The 23417-nt window shown below is 46.1% G+C and overlaps 1 long non-coding RNA gene across 1 annotated transcript; it reads left to right on the forward strand.

Annotated features, from left to right (window-relative positions):
• Positions 1–9252: 9252 nt before the first annotated feature.
• On the forward strand, positions 9253–23052 carry LOC114864641 (uncharacterized). The gene is made up of 3 exons (XR_003787373.3): positions 9253–9392; positions 21118–21161; positions 21360–23052. It is a non-coding gene; the product is annotated as an uncharacterized LOC114864641 (long non-coding RNA).
• The last annotated feature ends 365 nt before the right edge of the window (positions 23053–23417 follow it).

The following is a 23417-nucleotide window of genomic DNA, read 5'->3' on the forward strand; positions in this document are numbered from 1 at the left end:
GTTTTATGGAGTATTTTAAAGGAACTTGTGAAATGCATGGTGAATATGTTCTGCCAGCGGTGACTTTTTAGAGTCTGCGGTGGATTTTAACAAGGAACTGGTCAAAAGGCAGAATCGGTCTCACAGGGTGACATCGCTGGTCTGTGCATGTAACAACGCAAAACCCTCTGTGGGAACATATACATTCACTCCTGTGGTTGAACTGAGAGTCAGCTGAGTTGGATGCAGGGCGAGAGGGAGAGGGAGATGGAGGGGGGCGAGGGAGGGGGAGGTCTCTCTGCTCCTGGTAGCCATCTATCTTTGGCTGCGCTCACGCCCCAGCTGCAGATGGTTCAAAGTACGGTCACTGGCAGCGAACCAGACACAGAGCTGCGAAAAACACCCACACAGCCACTCCACGTACGGAGGAAGCACAGGGAAACAGAATGTCTTTGGAAGCCATGTAAACCTCAAGCTCAGGCTTTTTTTTATAGCAGCAGAACTGACAGAACTTCTGGCTTACTCCAGATAAGAGAAATATTTATTGGTAGGACGGTCAAAGTTAAGGTTTAATGAGCACTGCTAAATAGTACACGTCACATAACTGATATCTGGATGAGTGGTTCATTTCCACGCACGCACGCACGCACGCACGCACGCACGCACGCACGCACGCACGCACGCACGCACGCACGCACGCACGCACGCACGCACGCACAAGCTATCTGGGTTAACATTAAAGCTTTAAAGGCAGGATGTGTGGGCTTCTTCTAATTGTATTAATGATGTGTGCATGTGTGCGCGTGTGTGTGTGCGTGTGTGTGTGTGTGTGTGCGTGTTTGTGTGTGTGTGTGTGTGTGTGTGTGTGTGTGTGTGTGTGTGTGTGCGTGTGCAGCACGAAACAGAAAATATAAATAAAATACATCAGCAAGAATGTACAGGTAGATAGAGTGACTATGGAGTAATGGGAAGGGTTATTACATATTATATATAAGTATATAGATAGCACAATTACCGCACATGGGAAATGTTCTACATAAACACTGATGCACTGGGTGAGTTTATGGGTAGTTAACATTGTGGATTATACAGTCTGACAGCAGCAGGTAGGAAAGACCTGCTGAATCTCTCCTTCACACAGCGAGGGTGGATCAGCCTGTCACTGAAGCTGCTCCAGAGCAGACAGTGAGTCCTCCAGCGGGTGAGAGTCCTGCTCCAGGATGGATGTGAGTTTAGCCAGGACCCTCCTCTCACCCACCTCCTGCACCGTGTCCAGAGTGCAGCCCAGGACAAAGCAGGACTTTCCTGATGACCCAGTCTCCTCCCTTCCCTCACTGTGATGCTGCTGCTCCAGCAGACCACACGTACACCACAGAGTCATAGAAGGTCTCCTGTAAGAGTCCACTGTCTCAGATGCAGGTTAGTAGGAAGTCCTGCTCATCGGACAGTGAGAGCATCAACACAAGCCCACACGCATCCTTACAAGGCCGGTGAGCGTGACTGTGCCACTGTGCTGTTGTTTGGTCTCGTCGGACGCGTCCCGGTTTGTTCTCTCCCGGCAGGATGCTCGGTCGGCGTGCAGAACCCGGCTCGGAGCGGGTCGGGTCCAATCCTGGTGTGCAGCAACGAACAGGTGATGACGAATGGGAGTACACCCGGCCAAAGAGAAATGACACTGGACGTGTACCAGGGGGGAGCTCGTGCCCCGCAGCCACCAGTTCTGCTGTGATTAATAGGCGGCTTCCAGGGACGAGAGGCTGCTTAAATCAGCTTTAATAAAGCAAAGCCACAGGGCTGTGCTGTTTGACCTGTGTGTCCCGTACTGTACATGCATTTACATCATAATTACAACATCGCATTCCCCAAATATCCCACACATCTTTTATCAGCTCCAAACCATAAATCAGGCAAGGCTCGCTTGTAGCATGAGCTTTCTGAATGATTACTCATTGAATAGGCTCAAGTCAGGATGTTATGTAATGCGAGGTTTCTAAAGTGATGTTAGCAACGAGCGTGTGTGATTTGTTGAGAAATGTAGGTCCCGAGGGCTGTGGCACCTTGCAAATGAAAAGCGGCTTCTTAATTAGAGGCGCGAGCTCATGCCTTCTTTAGCGTAGCTGGGGGCAGCTAACACTGACACGGGCTGAAAATCCATGCACGGTGCCAGAGTCGCACCAAGAAAAGACTGCTCCCTCTGACAGGAAGCGGTGCGAGCCCTGCCCTCTCACTTCCTGAAAAGGGCCAGATTGACTGATACTGCTCCATTGCAAACGTCACACAGCTGCTGTTCTCACCCGGGAACAATCATCTCAAAGCTAGAATAATATCAGCCTGTGCTTTTGCATCGTCAGCATCTCACAAGCCAGACGATAAGGCACACAAATGTGCACGGCGTTGCGTCACCGTGCGTCTGCTGCCAGGCGGAAAAATGTCCGCTGGTGTGAAGAACTAGAAACTTTTGTACTGGCCCGGAGCCCAAACTGCGAGGGTCCCTCGGTTGTGCAGCCAGCTCCTGCAGAGCCGAGCAGATTAGCAGCATCACGCTGCTCTATGCGTGTGTGTGTGTGTGTGTGTGTGTGTGTGTGTGTGTGTGTGTGTGTGTGTGTGTGTGTGTGTGTGTGTGGAGTACGTGTTGTGTGGGAGTGGGCGTGATTGTGTCAGCGCTCGTTTCCCTCTGACTCAGTGTTTTACCCCAAGCCTTTTCTTGCTGGTGCCGCTTCCTGTCCCCGGGGACGGGTCACGGGACGCCCGGGCCTGAACGGTCACGCCCGCCGGGCGTTTTACTGGAAGGGAGGATTCCCGGTGGTAGGAAAGTGGAGACCTAGCCTCCCTTTCTCACGTCTGTGTTTGATGCTCGCACAGGATGGAGGCCTCGGAGCTGGAGGAGCAACGTCACACTAGCAAACTGTGAGATCGTCTTCCTGGAAGAACAGCAGTGGTGCTGACGTGATGTCGTTCACGCCTATGCTGCATTTAGCTTCAACTCACACGCGGGTCTATTTTCACAGGCTTTAAAATCCACCTGCAGGATAACCAGGGATATCTCTGCACAGCGAGGCATACGTTGGCCCACGTGCACCTCCGTGGAGTCACACACGTGTTTGGCCGCAGATGGACATTCCTGGCTGCGACACCAACACCAACGCTCAGGCTTCTTCCTAAATAGACAGCCTCCAGCCTCTAAACCCTTATTAACTCCTACCAGCACGCGGATTAAGTCCTGGGATCCAGACAGCTAACAACCCCGTATGTGTCTGGTACAAGCTGCTCATCCATTCACAATGCTTTATGACTGGCTACTACTGCCGGCCTCCTTCCACCGCCTCCTGCTGAGGGGCATTTGCAAAACAAGTGATTAGTGGAGGGGGACAAAAGTGGGGGAGGTTGAGATTAGTGGACGGCGTGGATGGAGGAGGAAGAACGGGGCCGTTTCAGTGATATGGACTTGACAAGGCGGATGTGCCTCACGTTGTCCATGAGGTTCATTTGAAGCATCATTAACGGTCGCGGTGGTTTTCCAACACAATTTAGTTCACTGCATTTACACATCTCTAGTCCATTTCAAATAATGATGCTCGTACTTTTTAAGAGATTACAGGTTCAATTGTTGTGATGTCTGAGAAGTGAATTCATTGAGTTCATTTCTTAAAAACAACACAAGGAATTTTCTGTGTGGTTTCTCACGTGCACTCAGGCAGTGGCCAAACCCCACGGATCAGACTCCCCCGTGGAGTTCGTGGTCCAGCTCCTCTGTGCATGTGATCTAAAGGACATTTCACAAATGACCAAAAAAATTCCCAGAACCTGAATTATGAATATTACATAATGTTTTACTGAAGTGAAATCTGCAGTAAAACGATTGAGACAAGGCAGGATAAAACCTGGTTACAGTCAATCAGGTCATAATCTGTCAGGAGTGTTTCATTTTCTGCGTATTGTTAATGATTTTCTCCATTTGAACACATCTGGTTCTGCCGGTGTGAGAGATGTAACACAAGTTGCATTGTCACTTTGACAGAGCAACTGTTTCACAACATGCTTAGGGTGTGGCGGGAGGCTTCTTAGCACCTTGCTCAGATTCCAGGCAGCGGCGTCTGAATGAGGGTGACTTCTCTCCATAAAATCTCTGGTATGAATGTAATGACAGAGGTTATGGCAATAAATGCTAATCCAAGGACGCTCTTCAGCCAGTAGGTCAGATTTCACAGCACGCATGGCCTTTGTTTTACAGGGTTCAGGAACTGACACTCAGCGAATTTCAATTACAAATAATGCAAGATAAACATCATTACATAATTACATATTCAATACACCTGTGTACTTATCAGTGTTTTATGATGCTCAAATGTCAACACATAATTACACCAATATAGAAAGCGTTTCATAACCCCCTCAGCAGGTCAGGCTCGCAAACAGCAGGCGGATCAGGGATCAACGTTGGCCTCTGCGTGAGGAGCCGTGACCTCGTTGCCAGTTTGCCGGTTACATAAGCGCCCCAGACAGGTGAAAAAACAAATGACCAATTAATAGTGTCTCCCCAGCGGGAAGCAACGCGGGCGCTGCCATGACAGGTCCAGCCAGTCGGGACCAGTGCAGCTGCAGGTGACGACACGGCGTGCTTGTGTGTGGAGCCTTGGGACTGGAGGTGTGCACATGCCTGCACCCAGCGCAACACGAGGGATAACACAGCGGCTAATGCAGAGCCCGCCTGCAAGGAGAGGAAGAAAAGGGATGTGATTGATGTCTGAGCTTGTAGAATTAAGAGTGTGTGTGTGTGTGTGTGTGTGTGTGTGTGTGCGTGCGTGCGTGCGTGCGTGTGTGTGCGTGCGTGTGTGTGCGTGTGCGTGTGTGTGTGTGTGTGTGTGTGTGTGTGTGTGTGTGTCAGGGCCGAGCAGAGCGAGCCGACGCCCAGCTCAGGCAGTGGCATCACTAAAGTTATGGCATCTCATTCTGGGCATAAACAGAGCTATGCTGCACACACGGCCTCGAACCCCGCTCTGCCTGCAGAGATGCTCTGCTGTAATCGGTAGTTACTCGATCCGCAGCTACAGATAGACCCTTCTGGACTGGGGCGGGCGACTGTCTATGCTTTCAGTGGGATTCTTCCCGAATGTGCGTGGGTGTGAGTGCTGTGAATATTTCAAAGACCGACTCAGTTGTAACGTTACGCCCCAGTGTACTGTTACAAAACAGTTGAGGGGGACGTTATTGGCCCTTTGTGCAGAGAATGTATGCATGCTGTGCATGGCCGTTCTCACGTCCGCCTCCACCTGTTCATTCATTATCCATGCGTCCGGCCAAGGTGGGGCTGCTGCAGCCGATTGCAGCTGTCACTGGGCTAAATGTAGGTTGAGCCGCCAATTAAGCAAACTGCACATCCTTAGATTGTGGGAGGAAGTGGTTGCAAACAGCACGGAGAGGACGCCGCCGGCCACCCAGAATCCAGCCGTGAGGAGGAAGCGCTCATCACGCTGCTTGGTTCATGAAAAACTACCAGGAAGCGTTTAAGATTGCCTGGAAAGTTCACGACACCACTTTGACGCCATGAAACAGTGTTAATATGCTTTAATGAATTTGGTCGTCAGGGTTTTGAAAAGGCCAAATAGGTTAAGATGCTGGCAGTATTCACCAGAGCTACTTCACTGCTCATAACTCGTGCTACAATGAAACCTTTTCATGTTGCCTCTGTTTTATAAGCTCTGCATTACACAGGACATGAGGAGTGCGTTTTGAACTACATGCCAACTGCTTCGCTGCCTGACAAATTATACCCTTTCCACATCCTCAGTGGATGTTCTGGCAGCCAGGCGGCAGTTGGGGCAACTTATACAACAGCGCCATGTAAGGTTTCTTTATGGACAAGTCAAGTCTGGCTCCCGGGGATTGAGTCGTGTGAATGACATGAAGGGGAAATTAAAATCAGAGAAGGAATGCTCTGAGCTGGGGAACTGGCTTGGGGCCTCCAGTCTTCGGCGAGAACTGAAGTTAAAGTCTGGGTTTTGTTGTAGCGGCGCATGTAGAGTATTTACAAGCAAACGGGCACGTTCACGTAATGATAGGGGGGCGACGTAGGCGTGCGCGCTCGTACGCCCATGCAGACGAATTCAGCAAGGTATGATTTAGTGTACGTCTCCGTGCAGCTGCCTCCTCCCACCAAACGACACCACAGCACCGGGCTGAAGCTCCTGTCAAGGCAACGTGCCGTAAAACCACCAATATAAACTGTAAATCACTTACAAACTACCAACGTAGTTTCTTATTTTATCACCTGCTTTCTGTCAAAGTAGCGGGAGGAACTGTTCTCGACTCCGTGTACATTCAACCTGTTGTTCGGTCACAGCACAGACGTACTGCGAGCACAAAAATACCTCCTTCTGCTTTTATACCCCCCGCGGAGCGCCGGGGTCACGTGGCGGTGAGGCGACATCTTGACACGTCTTCCCGTCACGCCCCGCGGACGCGCTGCGCCGCGGCTAGCGCGCTGAGCTAGCTCCACGCCGACCGCAAACTTCCCCTATCTGTGTGAACGATCGAGGCCCCGTGGCAACGTGACCCCGGCGCAGGGACCCAACCTTAGGGTGGTTCTGCTTCCTGTGACGAAAATATTGCCAGTGAAAGTTCGCACGCCTGTGACGGGTTGTGCAAGATGGGTGGCATAGGAGCGCCTGTGCGATACAGCTCGTACCCTTCTGATTCGAATTAGAACATTTGCAGTAAAAATCATTTGCACCTGAAAAACAACTCTGTAAACAGCTTCTGTGGTCTAATCTGTTCAAACGGGGCCCAGCGCTCCTCCGAAACCCTAATAAGCATAGATTTCATCCAAAAGCTACAAAAACTGGAAGTGTGTGTGATGTAAGCCACCGTGGGACTAATCACATGCCGTCCTGTGCCGACTGCCAAAGTGAAACTGAATCCATGGGGGTTTCCAGCAGCAGTTTACCGTACACACACCCCTCGCAGCTTTAGCGCGCGCTCGGTTCCTGGAAAGGTTAAGCCTCATAGTTTTTTGTTTAACTTTAACTTGTTTTCTTTGAGGTGTTTGGCACCATCAACCTTCAAGCAGGGGCTTAAATATCTGGCAGGAGGATGAGTCTTTTGTGGGAACCGGGAAAAGCAAACTAATTAAAAAGGGACTGGGCAGGAGCCCGAGCTCAGAGCTAGAAGAGGGGCTGCATCATGTCGACCAGGAAGTGTCTGTTTGCTGCTGGCAGTCGGCGGCAACCAAGTTGCCACGAGTTGTAACAATAATAATCAATGCAAAAACTCGCAAAATCCTCAGTTCTCCGGAACATGGTGGAGCTGGACTGGAGGACGGCCGCGGACGTGGAGCAGGCGCCGTGACCTGGCTGACACGTCGCGGGACCTGGATGAAGGCTGCCGTCGTTGCCACCTGGCACGCTAAAATGTCACCGCACTCAAAAACACGTCCAAGCGCTTGGTCCTGGAACCTGTGCACATCCACGCAAACTCATTTCAGGCCGCCCGTTCAGTAACAGCCAGTAACACCTTATTATACCTACATTTGTCACATCTGGGGCCTTTATGACCTGTCCTCGGGTTTTAAGCAAAGCGGGTGAATTTTGGGTTGGTTTCAAAGCATTGCATCCACCACATTCACATGAGAGGTTGTGTGTGAGTCTCTCACCTGTCAGCTGCAAATAAATATACTCATGCAACATCTCTATGAAGCCACAGGTAGTACAGGTAGTATTAGTGGGCCCTCTAGAGGCCTGAGCCTCCTGTGCACAGTGCACCCGTGCCAACAGTTGCACCTTCATCTGGCCGCTGAGCCGGCCCAGCACAGCAGTTACGACTTACGGTGTTTGCTGAAGGCCCATTTCTCTCACCTTCATGGTTCAGTTCTCAGCCAAAGGTAATTTCCTGCCTTACAGCTGCAGCGGGTGTCACTTTCTTCCAGCATCCCAGGTGGAGAACCGCTCCTGAACTGACTGCACCGAGTGAGGACCAGCAGAACCTTAAACCCTCCCCGGTGGACCACTGCACAAATCCACTGCATTGATTTGTGTCATATCACTATACAGAGTTTTTAAAAGCTGCATTTACTTAATGTGTCTCATTGCTTGACTACCAGCCAGACTTGTTTTCATTGTCAACAGGGTGTCAGGATGCTCAACTGCTCTCTCCTGCAGCGCAGTTATGATTCTTGTACCAGTGAGCCCCCTAGAGGTAGATATTCTAGTTGCATCCTGTGTGATGCCTGGAGGTTACACTGACTGTACATGAAGACTGTAGCAACAAGTCTCACCTATCACAAATGACTCATAGAGCAAAATGCCAGGAACAATAATCCATTCTTCATATATTTGAGCTGCAGGTTTACAGTAAGTGCATGTGTTGCCTTGCACTGAGTTATATATAATGAAGTTAAATATATGTTAATATATTATATATATATATATATATATATATATATATATATATATATCTATCTATCTATCTATCTATCTATCTATCTATCTATCTATCTATCTATCTATCTATCTATCTATCTATATATATCTATATATATATATAGATATATATATAGATATATATATAGATATATATATAGATAGATATATATAGACTCACAAAATAAATAATTATTTTCATAACCGTGTAAAAAAATATTTTCCAAAGTTTGCTAATAATATCACAGCTTCTAGTGCTGTATATTATAGTAGCTTTTTATCCAATCACATTTCAGCAGGTTCGTGTTTGTCGGGTTCTGAGAAATCTGCCCGACACCTTTAGAATTAACAGAGCAGGAAAGCGAGCGTACAGTAAGAGCGCTGAAAGTGAACGGAGACGGTCATTCGCGACAGCCAATCAGATCTCGAGACTGCGACACGGAGGCCCCGCTACGAGGTCACACGCTGAACGTGGCACGTACGCGTCCTGTGATTGGATAAGCACCGAAAGGCGGCTCTTTGCAAAGTGTAGCATCCGTTACCTGGACATCCGTTAGCTACTATCAGTTACCGTAGTATTTTTAGCCCAAGTTGGCTGAAAGAGGAGACGGGAAATTGTTGCAGACAAACGTTACACGCCATTTTCAACACGGACCTTTCCCAAAAAGCTGGACCCTGTGAGGAGTGGCCGACCAACCGCTACGCTGGGTAACCTGTCCCAGCAGGGAGAAGGGTTGTCCGCCATTTTCAGACCAGCAGCTATGTACAGAATCAGTGGCTCATACCTTCTGAGAACCGTTGGTGATTTGGTGGTTGGAGCTACACTAGGTTTACCAACGTAGGTTGTTTCACCGTGGCAGCAACGACACACCAAAGCACGGCCGGGTTCCGACGAGCCACGGTGCGTTTAAAGACTACCGGACAGACGGCATTAGCATCCTTATTGCTGGATCCGAAAGCACAATAAGCCTTCTACAGAAAAGGAGAAGCTCTGTGTTGGTAAGTGCAAACGTTTTTTTTAATATGGTTTTGTTTGTGTCATTTTCCTTCCTGCACTTAATAATGTAAATGACTGCATCAAAGTCACTGCAGTCACGGCTGCGCCAACACGTGCTGTTGTTTTGCTGTTTGTTCCATCCTGTCGGTGAAAAGCCGACAATGCACAGTTTATTAAACACACTTGTTTAAGATCACATAGTGACCTTTGGTTGACCTGGCGTATTATAAGATGATGCTATGTATAAGCGTGGATCTGTATGGATTCTAGACTCTAATCAATGCTATTATGAGGTGTAGGTCTATAGAACGGCACTGCACTATATTTAACTATGCTTGAACCCTTACTGCAACTAGTACACATATATAAATACATGTATAATAGCGATTAAGAGTCTTGTTTTTTAAGTTGTTTTTTTCTGTCTTGAACTACAAGTCACAAACACTTATAACTAAATGCTGTCAAATATTATTGTACATCTCTTTATGGTTTCATTTGTTCCATTTAACATGCAGCTTTGTTAGCATGTACTGATTAAACCCGCTGAGTACATTAAAAAAAACCAGCATGACCTCGCTTGTCCCCAGCACATTGCATCTCCCTTTCGCAGACTGGCTCAACGCCCAGACGACTGCTGCTTGCGTGCCACCACTGTTTGGCTAGATTTGCATCTGGGCTCTAGAGAGAACTGAGATGATTCACCAGTCATTTAGTGTGTGTGTGCGCGTGTGTGTGTGCGTTCCTAACAGAGTAGACTGTTTGACTAAAGTCTGTCCTCTAACTTCTCTCACTGGAACTATTTGTGTATCATTCCGCCTGCAGTAATAAACAATGAAATGGGGGGAAGGGATTATTACAAACCCCTGATTGTTAAACACAGTGAGACACAGTCGCACATAAACAGCACAGGAGGTTGTATCATGTCTGTAAGTAAAACATCTGAGATGCAAAACATTAATAACCTAAACACTTAGGAAACGTGTGGCGATGAGCTGCCCTTTTTCCTGCACACTTGGGAAGTGTGTTTCCAAATCTCCAGGGGCTTTGTCCCCAACACCTGCAAAGCTGTTCCCATTCATCACCAGAGCTGATGCGATTCCAGGCCATTTATGCAGCAAAGTCCACCAGTGTCGTCGTAGGATATGTCACATTCCCCAAAGTAGGTTTTAGCCTCTTGCCCCTGTTTCAGTGATCTAGTTTCTATCGCCACAAAACATGCGCTTACACGTAAACAGAATTCCCTAGGGACTTTAAAACGAAAAGCAAAGTGATGTAAGTTGGTCTAAATGTAATAAAGTGGACAATTTAACAGGCGTGTCATTTCAAAGCCTTGGTAATGCAGTCATTATTATTACCCCCAAGGCGAAACATGTTCCAGACATTTGAAAGGATTATGGGTATTCTATTTAGAAACACGGTCCTCAAACTAACAACCTTTAAATTGTTTAATGACAGATATTTAATTAAACCAGTTTCTTTATCACGTGCCAAAACAACCACAATAAAAACTGCAATGAAAATACAATGTAGAGTACGACACAAACACTCAAATAATGAATCTGTCAAAGTTGCATCTCTGGTTCCTTTCTGTCTTCTCTCTCTCTCTCTCTCTCTCTCTCTCTCTCTCCCTCTCTTTTTCTCTCTCTCTCTCTCTCTCTCTCTCTCTCTGTCTCCCCCCCCCCCCTCTCTCTCTTAAGTGGCTTTTAAGGCTAAAAAGAGGTTTTCTGGCTGTATTATCGCCATAAAAGAGGGAGATGTTTACTAACCAAACAGCCATCAATATAAAACTGTCTCCAACAGGCTGAACACTTTTTTAACAGAGAATGCAACATTTGATTTGTGAACGCTGATTTTCTCTATCCTCCAAAGACATGTTATGGTTCAGCACATCGCAATCCCATAACTCAACCCATAATTTCATATTGATAAATTATGCTACTTTGTAGCCTGGCAAACCATTTTTAGTTCTCCTCCTCTATGTTGCTATCACTTGTCCAGAAAGTTATCAGTTGTCAGGTTTTGGGAAGGGGCTTGCGGGATTTCCTGTGTGTACTCTGGCAGAGACAGGTAATAAAAGTAAAACACCCAACACAGATTCTGGTGGCGACTGTTCCCATCAAATCTGGAGTAGTTCAAGTCTGCAGTAAAAAGGTGCACATTTACAGCCTCGGGTATCCTGGTTTCTTTCGCCGTAGGATGAAGTCGTTCCTGTTTTTACAACTTGACGTTTTTCCCCATTGTGTTTTAGCTTTTTGGTCGTGCGGCGATGCTGCAATTGGCACAGAGTTGTTTCCTACTATTGGAGCTGGGTGATTTAAGGTCAATGCTGCTGCCCCATTGTCAGAAAACACAACATCAACAACCTTGAGACTGTGCTAACACAACATGGCAAACCAGAGACTACACACTAGCAAAGTACAGTCACACCTGACGGCAGGATTGTACACAGAGAACGATATTCTACTTGCTTTTTAAAAACATTACACACATTTATCTCTTTCATGTTAGTCTTAAGTCATTGCATAGCTTAAATATCTCAAAGAGACTGTCTATGTTAACTAAACATATTTCATATATTTTCTGCTTAAATTTATGCTATATGCTGTTAATGTAGTGTTTCTTCTTATGATGGCTGATGTGAGTGAGTGCATGTGTGTGTGCTTGTGTGTGTGTGTGTGTGTGTGTGTGTGTAGGTGGTTTTCAGCCACTTCCCTTTTGTAAAACCCAACCAAGGACAAAATGTTCTGAGAAGGACTGCTTTCACTTTGCAGAGCAGCCGTAGAAAGGTTGATGACGAGTGTGACATGTTTTGTCAGACAGAAGCTTGCACCTTCAATAGTGAGCCTCAAGGAGATCTGAGACAAGTTGTTGTAGGCAGCATCGTTACATAACTGTGCAGATTTGTGGTCACGTGTGCAGAAGCCAAACATTAACCCAGAAACATGTATGACACGTACGGTGGCAGAGGTTCTGGTTATAAAAACAGGGTGTCCTTCGTCCAGATTTGGCTTTGTCAACACAGACTAGTTAATTTCACTACATACTGTATCGTCCTGGAGCTCGTTTCCTTGTATGTGTGTAATCTGCATTGTCGCCACAAGGGTGGTAAGCACAATGTGCTTCATCCCAACGGTTTGTGCGAGATTAGTGATACCGTGAACAAAGGCAGCTGTTTTGGCTGACTGGCAAGTCTTTTCATGGGTTTAGTGTTGCCTGCTCTGTTCTCTTGGTTCAGCTGTGGAATATGTCTGCCGGCTTTGGCTGCCTCACGGTTTGGTATCATAGAGCTCCTTGTGGTGCCGCACAGACGTACCGCTAGAGACTTTTTTTAAGTCTAAACAGCTTCCCCGGAGAAGATCTTTGCCAAACGGGCATCTGTTGAAAGCTTTATCCACATTTACTGTTGTGGAACTAAGCATGACCCACAATGGCTTCATTCTGAAAGGGGATCGTCTGTGATGAGACCTCCCCCTTCAGGGGGAAATCTGGACAGGCTCAGAGGCTTGGGTCAAGATTTTGCTTCTTCACAGTGACGGACCAAAAAATAAACAAGCTATCACATCTGTACATCTGGTATCAGGACGGCATCAAACGAGTGAGTCATGTGAGCACAAATGTCCCATTGAGTGAAGGTTCTGAAATTACATATGCATCGTGCCGGCTCCTCTTCATGTAGACGCCCACATGATCCCACTCACACGTTATCTCAGTGCGCTCAAGCTTGTTGATAGAAAGCCACACACACACACACACACACACACACACACACACACACACACACACACACACACACACACACACACACACACACACACACACACCACACAGATGCCGCGTGGTGTCTGTCTGCACACTGCAGCAGATGAGTTTTTTCCCTGTTACATCGACCACACACGTACAGTATATTCACACCCGTTCCATTTACAACCCTAAAGTAATCGCTGGTTATAGATGCAGGGTCATTTTACTGAGGTAGTACAGGCCCTTGGAAAATTGAAAGGCTCCAAATCCCTTCTAGAAAATAATAAAGGATCATGTTGAATGCACTGACGGAGCTGACACTCAGCTGTTTATCTCTTTAGTTCAGGGCATGTTTAGCTATTAGTCTCTTGGTAATGATCAGCACCTTTCCACATAAGAGAGAACATTCCTTTCACAAACTTGGCTCCACAAATGTGAAACATGTTCCTGTTATCTGCCCTCAGCTGCCTTAGTTGCTGGCCTTTAAGCTACTTAAAACGGTTGACCTCATGTGAGCAAATGGGGAACGATGGATGAGACTAGAACAAAATGTTCTAGACGCTCAGAGATTAAACTAGGTCAGGACGTTTGGAGCTAAAGCTTGTGCTTCCTCCTACTGGTTGTTCAATGTAGTGCTAGGGAGGTGTGTTTATCTAATAAGTTAACTTTTGTTTTTAACAATTTCATTCAGGTGGAAAAATGTATTAAATTAATAATACAGAGTAAAACAACAGCAACAGAATGCTGATGTGACGTTTTCCCCTGTAAATAAATAAATAAAAGGCCTTTCTGTTCAAACTGAGCCAAATTTGCTGCTGAGAGTAATTGTTTGGCACTACATTAGCTAAGCCCTATATCACTCTTACCTTCAGGGCTTGCTGAGACTCCCTGTCTCAGCAGTACAGTAGCTTTAAGGTGTGGACATCCTGACGCGTGCAGCATAACCAGCGAGTCCTCGCCTGGCGAGCAGCTGCTGCTCATGTCCATCCCCGGCAGAGCTTGTGATGTTGTCAGCGAAGGCTAGTTTGGGTTGGTATTGCTTTAAAGGCCAAAAAGCACAACATGCCAAAATCTCTAGGGAGCTTCTGTGCTCGAGCCGCAGTAACTGACACGTGTGCTACCGGCCATTACACCATATTTAAGCTCCCTCAGATCACTGCCTGGACCAGACTCTGTTCAAGTCAAGCAGCGGGTAAACCCCTGCTGCTACGCACTCACTGTAAGACTGACACCATGCAGGATGTTTCCTGACTGCAGCATCACGTTGGATTATTGTTTATTAGGCAGTTACACACACACTTTATATTGAGTTTGTCAAAGCAGCTATATCTCAACGTACAATAGAGTCTCCTTAGTCTTTCCTTTATATAACTCTAGTTCATTATTCAATATTTACAGTAAAATCTGATCTTGCAGCACTGGACCTGCTGTTGTCCTTCAGCTGGATGTGTAAGTCTGCCCTTCAAAGAGGACAGAGAGTGTGTGTGTGTGTGTGTGTGTGTGTGTGTGTGTGTGTGTGTGTGTGTGTGTGTGTGTGTGTGTGTGTGTGTGTGTGTGTGTGTGTGTGTGTGTGTGTGTGTGTGTGTGTGTGTGTGTGTGTGTGTGTGTGTGTGTGTGTGTGTGTGTGTGTGTGTGTGTGTGTGTGTGTGTGTGTGTGTGTGCGTGCGTGCGTGCGTGTGCTGTCTATATGTGTGGCTACACCTTATCATGCTATGGATGGATAACAACTCTTATCTCAGATCGCGTCCTGCATCAGACAAAGCCGTGGATACAGTGTACCTTTGCTCTAGGAAAACAATTTTAGGAGCTTTCCACTTCTTCAACATGAAATCCAAGCTAAATTCAGTATGGTGTGGTTATGAACGGAGCCCATTTTTCATCCCAGTGACACAGGTAAACATCACAAGGCGCAGTCTTGCTGCTGCAGTGGTGCAGCTGTGTTTCAGTTCAGACAACACAATGCAAGCATCAAAGAAAATGTGAAATTAGATTCTGCTGCCGACTTCCATGTAGACACTGTATGTTCAGCTATCAGACTGTGAAACATGGCTTGATTTAACAAAATATGTGCTCTCTGCACACAAAAGAAAAAGAATGTTTGATGGCAGCCACTATTTAAATAACCTGTAGTCGTCCTGCTGTGATCATTATCTTCAAGAACAAAGGGCTGCGTGTGGTTTTTCAGGAGGAGACAGCAGAAGCAGGAGAAAGTGACTGTCGAAAGAATCTATTGCAAATGTAGTGAGACACAATACGGTGGGATTAAACTGTCCCCGGCCTCTTCATTCAGACACTTTGTGGTGTTGACCTGCACGCGAACCAGACGCAGGGCGGCTGAAAGGGGTTAACAAGGGAAGTAATTAAGGAATCCAACTATCTGCCCAGCATTTCCTCTCTCCTTCCGACGTTTCCCTCTCCATTCCTCTGCTGCTGCACCTCCATCAACTCAGCCTCCCTTCTTCCAGAGCCCTTTGTTGGCTCTGTGCTCCGCTCTAGTCTGGCACGCCGTTCCCCTCCTAATTTGGGGACTCATTATGGGAGTGATTATCTCACAGCACACTGTGAGTTTAGGAGGGGGGGCGGCGATAGTGTAATTTGGGGAGCTATCTGCTGGTGCAGCCTATAGCGTTACATTTAGACATCTCTGTAATTTCGTGCTCAGTACTATGCAGAGATTATCTGTATATGGGGCAGATATGTTATAATTTGTGTAAGTGAGCCTCACAGAGCTGTGTCCAGTTCTACACAAGTCACCAAATGGTCATCAATTCAATGTTATTTAAGGGGTCTGTTATATAAACAAGGAACATGATGTAATGCATGATTCACTTATGAAGCTTAGAAAGTAAGTTAGAACCGATTCAGTTTCTTATGAACTTTCAAGATGAACTATTACATGTTAGAGCAATGCACAATGAATCAGTGAGTCTATAGAGTGAGGTTAAAAAGGTCAAACTTGAATAAACAGTTGCCATTGAGCAAAATAGTATTGAAAGTTTTTTTTTTTCTGTATTACAGTGTTAGTGTGAATCCTAGTCTACAAACACATTAGGCTCTGGAGCAACTAAGAATATGAATGAGAGGGACTGTTACAGACTGAACCCACAGTTGGTCTCACTACCCTCTGTAATGGGCCTATTTATATCCCAGAATGATACGGAACTGAGCTCTAGACTCCATGATCCTCCCATAGATTTAGTGGTGAATTAGAAGAAGGAATTGCAGCGTTCAATCATGTTCCCGGTGTAGAGCTCAGTCAGTTGGTCGAATGGGAGGTTGCATGGGACGTGGCCACATGGTGGCAGGAGAGAGCAGTGTTTACGCCCGTGTCTGTGTTTTCATTTCTCCAGTCATCTGAGCCTCGTTCGCCTCCAAGAAACCAGACGAAGGTCTGCTCAGCTGTGCTGCTTTCCCATTTACTGCAGTGGCTTGTCCAGGGAGAAAAGACAGCAAACCAATTAACACTGTTAAAGAATTGAGCCAGGAGGCTAAAATACAATTAAAAAAATTATATTAAAGGATTAAGATGTTTTATTTGACCTTAATATGTGGGTATAACATTATACAATAAGTTTTAAAAATTATTAGAAGTACTGTTATTTTATTTAGTAAGGATACAGATAGTGTCATTCATCACTGATGAACTCTCTCTGCTTATTGTTCTGAAGGACCAGGTGTCTGTGGATGCTAAAGGCGTCGTGTGTCCTTAAAAGGAGAATGAAGAGATGTATAGTTAATGCAGCCTTGTATGGAGCTATGACAGTGAGGCTAAGTGTTCAGATCTATTGTTGAGGTTTTTTATTATTCTGCTCTTGATCACAGTCACTCATGAAAGAGACGAGCGTGGGAGGATATTGTGTCAGAGTGTTGTAAGAAGCAGTTCACTGGTTACAGACGAATTAACTAATTAATCCAGTGTGCGATTAAAGGGTGTTGTGGCTCTCAATGTGACCCGAATTCAAATGGGTGCAACTATTATTTTCTTTTAATCACCAAACAGGACTTTTCTGTTCCTGCACACTTAGACATTGCATCCTTGGCCACTCGCTGTCTGCAGGTTCGACATAGCGCAGCAATCAATTGCTAATTCACACACAAGTGGACAGGAGTCTTCAGTCAGGCCTGCAACTCAAAGGCACTAATTCAACAACCGTTCAGCCTATTTGTATCCCAGGCGGCTGTTTGTAAAGATCCACAGTGACCGCACAAATCCTGAGCAACATGATTAATGTCTCCCAAATGCAGGACTAGAGCTGCGAATAAAGAGACGCGAATCAATAGCAACTTTATTGATAGCGCCCGCCAAATAAAGATGACATTTGCTTGCTTTAAGAGATCTTTTAATTTGTCATGCTAAGTGAAAAAGTAATTCATTCTCAGCAAAGGCACGCCTTTGAAAAGGTCGTGTAGGAGGCATGTAAGGGGGAGGAAACGGCAAGAGAAACAGAAGTAATGCAACAAATAAAGGGGGAAAAGTCAGACAGATAACGGTAATGGCAAAAGGCCAGAAAAGGCACTTTAACAAATAAAATGTGCTTTCCATACAATATCTTAGAAAATGTCATTACCCTTTTCTCTCCCTCTCACACACGTGCACGTACTAAACGGAAAACCTGTGCGTGTGAACAGCTGTGGTATCAAGTTTGAGCTGAATGAAAGCAGCAGACCTCCCTTTGAGGCAGTACATGTCTTCCAGGGAACATTGAGCCATCAAACCAGACGGCCAGGAGCATTGTTGAGAAATTACACATGGGAGCTTGTGATTTGGCCTTGGTTTAACAAGGGAGAAACAAGAGAGAGGGGAGGGGCTTTTCAAAGCTCTAAAAAAGATTCCCACATCCAGAAGAGGCTTCTCTGCCTCTGTCAGCAGCCATATAAAGATAATGCCCGTTTCCTCTCTATCATCCCATCCTGTTTCATGCCTCTCTCTGTGTCATCCAGCCCGGCCTATCTCTGGGCCCTCTCGCCCTCCCCTTCCGTTATCAAACGCTTTGTGATCCGGGCGCAGCCAGGGAGCCTCCTCACGCCAGCATGCTGTGATGTGAGCCGCCAAGGACGCACTCGTTGGAGGCCGGATCAATAGGCGAGGATTCCGCACACAAAGCTGAGGTGACAGGCAGAGACTGTGAGAAAAGGGAGCATGACCTTTGGAGAATACAATTTAAAACATCTCTCCGACTCCGGCTAAGTTAACTCTGGCACCATGCTGTGCCTGCACTTGCAGATCGTTTATTTTCCTGGACAGTACCAATTGTGCGTGGTAGAGGGGTAACGGGGTAGGGACTGGGACGGAGCAGCGTGCTGGGGATTAAGAGAAGAGCTCCAATTTCGGCTTGTTGCGTGAGCAAATGCTTGTGTGTTTACCTCTGTTTAACTCTCGCCTGTCCTGCCTCGTCCCGTTTTGTCAGTCATTGTTTAAGGAGACGGTCTGATTGCAGTCGCACGCTCTGCACGGAGAGTTTGCTGAGCCTCATTTACATCCAAAGGCATGGGCAGAGTCTGTACAATTACAATGACAGAAAATCTATATTTGTCTGCCTTAATGACTTAGTTGCTTCCTTCTATCTTTTCTCTTGCTCACATTTGTGCACCACTCCCCCAGCGCCGTCCTCTTTCTCTTTCTCTCTCTCTCTATCTGCACAGCACACACAATGTAACTTCACAAAGGTCTCACACAGAAGAGCTGGATTCAGAAGTCGGTAAGGAGGACATGAATGCAGTTCCTACGCCATCGGTCTATAAACTGCTCTTGGCAGGTTATACTTTGTCTGTTTTATTGATGGATATAACACCTCGGCTCACAGCATTCTTAGAGGGGCTGTATTTTTATATAGAACGAATGGCATTTTAAAAGCATGTAATGTATGTATTCATGAAGCATTTCATGAATAAGTTGGTGTTTGGATGGAGCGGGTGAGGTCTCTGTGCCCCCCCTTCTCTTGTGGGCTGTCATTCTTGGTTCCAAACAGCAGGGGGCAGTGTTCAACGTGGTATCTCTGCCAGGAGAGCCTTTTTGTCCTCTCGGATGGATGGGGCTGCTGCAGTCTTGTCTGCAGGAAGAGGGGGAGAGAAAGAGGATAAAGAGAGAGACAAAGAGAAGAGAAGTGTGTAGGGTGTGTGTATTGTCGGCGGGTGGGGTGTTACTGCATTGCACAACACAACAGTGTATGGAAGGGTGGAACGGAAGCCAGTGGCCTTCTCCCCTTGTTTTACATCTCAGTTGTGTTTGGACAAGCTCCACTCTACATGTGTAATTACCACTGACACCGGTTACTTTTTCCAGACACAAGTTCAGGCCTCGACTGGGTGATTAGTATGCTTTGTGTCTCCGGGGCACTCGTAAATACAAGAAACCAAGGGCCCTAAGTGTGTTGGCCATATATTTGTTTTGTTTCTCTTGTTTTCCTCCCTGTCCCCATTAATGCGAACATACTCTTATTAATAGCTCTCAAGGACAAAGGGGCTTTCATATGCAAGTCTTATTTTCTCGCTCTCCAAATTGCCAAGTGGTGAGCATATCATTAGATTTATGAATAATTCGGGGGGCTTTGCTGTCTACATTTCCTGGTTCCGGCATTTTTTGGATTGAAAATAACACATATCACTGTAATCACAAATCATTTGATCTCCCATTCAGCTGGGACAAAAGGGAAATGATAACAGCCATATTCCCTCCAACAGAAGGGCTTACACTAATGTCTGTAACAAACCATTCATGGCAAAGATTACATCTTCGAGGAAAATTAACATTCATTGCCACGCAGTTGAAGATTAAATCAATTTCTCTGCTTCCGTCACGTCACGTTATCAGCCTTGAGACGGTAAACAGACAGTAAGTGCCATCTTCCTCGTGGTCCAGAGGCATTCTAACACGCGCCATAATGGGCCCTATCTACGCGATAATGTTCACAGCAGAGACATGCCACACAGCAATATTCACACTGGCTGAATTTATTGAGGAGTCAGTGTGGGCACACATCCCAATTTAGCCAGCAGTTAGTAGCTGCCAGAGCAGAATCCACTGATGACAGCAAAATGATTCGCCTTTATAGCCACACACATAGAGAAGAAACGTAATTTGTTACAGTACATCTGTAAACCCGAGCTAATTAGTTTCATTAGAATGCAGCTCCAAAAGAGAAGAATGTGTAACACCAAAGAGCAGTAATCCACCCATTAATATGCAATTTTCCAGTGTCCGATGTTTTTTTTTTCACGCATTCCTTGGTTTATATCCTCCCACATTTCTGTCATTAATTAGCCCTTTTTATGGAGCACACGAGTTTGGTTAGTGAACATTAGCGCCTAGAGTTAGCCTGACTTTGCCCTTAAGCAACTCCAGCACTTTCTCTAAACAGCGAGCACCCCTCGCAGACATAAAATATTCTCCCCTCCATCCTCGCCGGCCTTGAGTCGGCTGCCCACAAAAAGCGTTGACGCGTACGGCGGCAGAAAACAGACGGATTCAACAGACCCCGGGGAGGTCTTACATTTCCTCCCCTCCCATGAGCCCTCCATTTGGCCCCCGCCACAAAAAGCCATCCTGTTATTTGATGTTTCGCGAAAAGCAATTAGCCGGTCACATTTCCGCATGTAAATGAAATGACTCGTTTCCATGGAACCTGCAGGACCTCAAAGACACATCGCGAGGTTCGCCAGCATTAACATTTGATAAGAAGGGTCGTTTACAACTCCCAGCTGCTTGCCAGCACCAGACAGTGACCTTTCAAACAACAGTAAATTTTACAGACCTTTAAAAAAATGCACCCTGCCTTGCCCACGCTCGGTCTCATCATCTCTAATGATTTCCTTATTTTGACCAAGGCACGTAGGTGTTTTCTCCCTTCACACAGCCTCACCCACACGCAGATATTGTACAATTCTTCCTGCTTGATATTTCAATTCACCCCCCTCCACCCCCCACGCCACCGCAGTCTGGATTATTACTCATGAGGAGCTTATTTATTTATTCTTTTTTTATTTCAGCAGAGACGCATTCTTCACCCGGCTCTATTGGGTTACATGGTGAGGTGAGTCTTTCCTCTCACTTCCTCTCTCACACATTGCCGCTCTGTCTCCATGGTTGTCAAAACACAACCCCCCTGCACACCTTTCGCAAAGAGCAGAATTAGGAGGATTATGGCAGTGACAGATTTTCATCAGCGGTCAGTAGTTTATCATTCCGGGGGTAAATCCCCCTTAACACAGTTTGGTCACATGCATTGCAGAATGTGGTGCCAAATGATGCTCGATGGAGAACAAGGAGCAGATTAGCCTTGGAGGGCGAACAGCACGTGGACTCATTCAAATGTCTCGTCGAGGAATACAATAAAAAATACAAAACTATAGAGGCTGTTAAAAAGGACTGGCTCGGGCAGATACAACAACCTTGAGAGGCAGAAAATGTTGGAAGAAGCAACAATGTTTATACATTTGAGTAAAAAAAAAAGCAATGAAGCCATTGTATAAGCACAGCTCAACCTATTATGCTTTTCCCCAGTTTGCCATGGCAACAGCATTTTCAACTGTTCTGTTGAAATCTTTCAATTTGCCACTGTGTTTGACCTCAGCTCATAATAAGTTAAAAGTTTTAAGTGCCTTCCTATTAGTGCCATAAAGAACCAGCCATAAATGCATCTACCGCTGCAACTATACAATGAGTGACACATCATCTCCCTGCTCCTGCGCTTACAGTGCGTCATCGTTTATGATTACTCCAAATTAAACTCGTGTTAAAACACTGTTTTCCTACTTTGTCATGCTTATTTTTGGTCAGTATAGAGCAGGCACTGAACACCGGCCAGCAACCTGCTACCTCACACATTATTTGCCCTTCAATACCTGACTGAACAGGTACAGTAGCATGAGCACTTGAATATATCTTTTGTTCAGTACTGCCCCTTAGCTTGGGTCTCAGCGAGTGGGCTTTGAGTAGTTCTTTCAGCCAAAGTGCTCCAAAACTTTTATCTCATTAGGAAATCTGAAATTCATATTGTAGATTTTATTTTTTGCCACAGATTATGTGGAATAAATGACATTAATGAGACCAGGGAGTGTGGGAGCAGTTAGAAACTGCTCATATGTGCGAACTAAGAAACAAAACCAAATAACTTGACGTTCCAGGCTCTAAAAGTTTTAGTCACTCTTTTTTTGCAATAAAAAACCGAACGAAAAGGGTTGAAAACGTTCCCTTTTCCCTCACTCAAACAAATCCTTATCACTTTTTACAGTAAGCTGGAACTCTGCTGGAACCTTGATGGTCAACATGAATTTCACTATTGATGTGTTCAGGTACGAGCCACTTTGAGGCCTGGGTTCTGTTGGACCAAACTGAGCCTTAAGGCTGTGCCAAAGGGGTTGCTACAGCACCTACAAACGTGTGTTCCTCATAAGAATGCATGACCAGACAAACCCCCGTGGCCGGCGCTGGTTGGTCAGAGTTTCTGCTTTGCACCCGGCTGCGTAATGAGGGAGTAGAACACCTGGACGAGCCGCTCTGTGATTAGGTTTGGCATTTCCAGAAAGAGGTGAACAGAGCGGATGTAGTCAGCGAGAACAAGCCGGAGTGTATCGTGGAATAAGTTACACCGCCACTAGACAACTATGATACATGGTAGCCTTGTGATAAGGCCAATGAAATTTAGTGTACGGCGCTGCACATGGCTTGATAAGTGTGATGTAGAGGGATTTGGAGGGGATTTGGATAGATGTGTATGTAATCTTTCTCACCCTCCTTCAAAATGAATCCTTTATTCCTTTAAGCCACATCTGATGGGACCTCAGTGGGCACTCAATCAAAACCTCTTTCTCCTTCACTCTCTCTCTGGGTTGGCAAATTTGTCCAAGCCTCCTTCCAGCAACATTGTTAGTAAAATAGCCTTCACACACACCGTGGAGGAAGCAGTACTGCTTGCACATATGCATGCCAAAGCTGCACTTTCACTATCTTTTTCATCTCCCCCCCCCCCCCCCCCCCCCCCCACACACACACACACACACACACACACTACAAACAGCCAGGTCATCACTTCCCTTCAGGTGTGGCCGTGATAACAAATACAGTAGATTCAACCTTTTCTCTCCCTCCTGCTGTTCTTCCTCCTACAACCTATAACTCAGTGGCTTAACACTTAAGGAGACTGACCTAATGTCAAACTAAGTGAGAAAACAGCCACAGCAGCGGATGTGCTTCAATGATTTGAGTCCTAAAAAGGTGACTCCTGGTTGGCTGCATCTTGCATGGCACATTTTTCTATTCATGGTGCTCCACTTTTTTTTTGTTAAAT

The sequence above is a fragment of the Betta splendens genome, chromosome 10 (genome assembly GCF_900634795.4).
Source record: "Betta splendens chromosome 10, fBetSpl5.4, whole genome shotgun sequence".
NCBI classification, from domain to species: domain Eukaryota; kingdom Metazoa; phylum Chordata; class Actinopteri; order Anabantiformes; family Osphronemidae; genus Betta; species Betta splendens.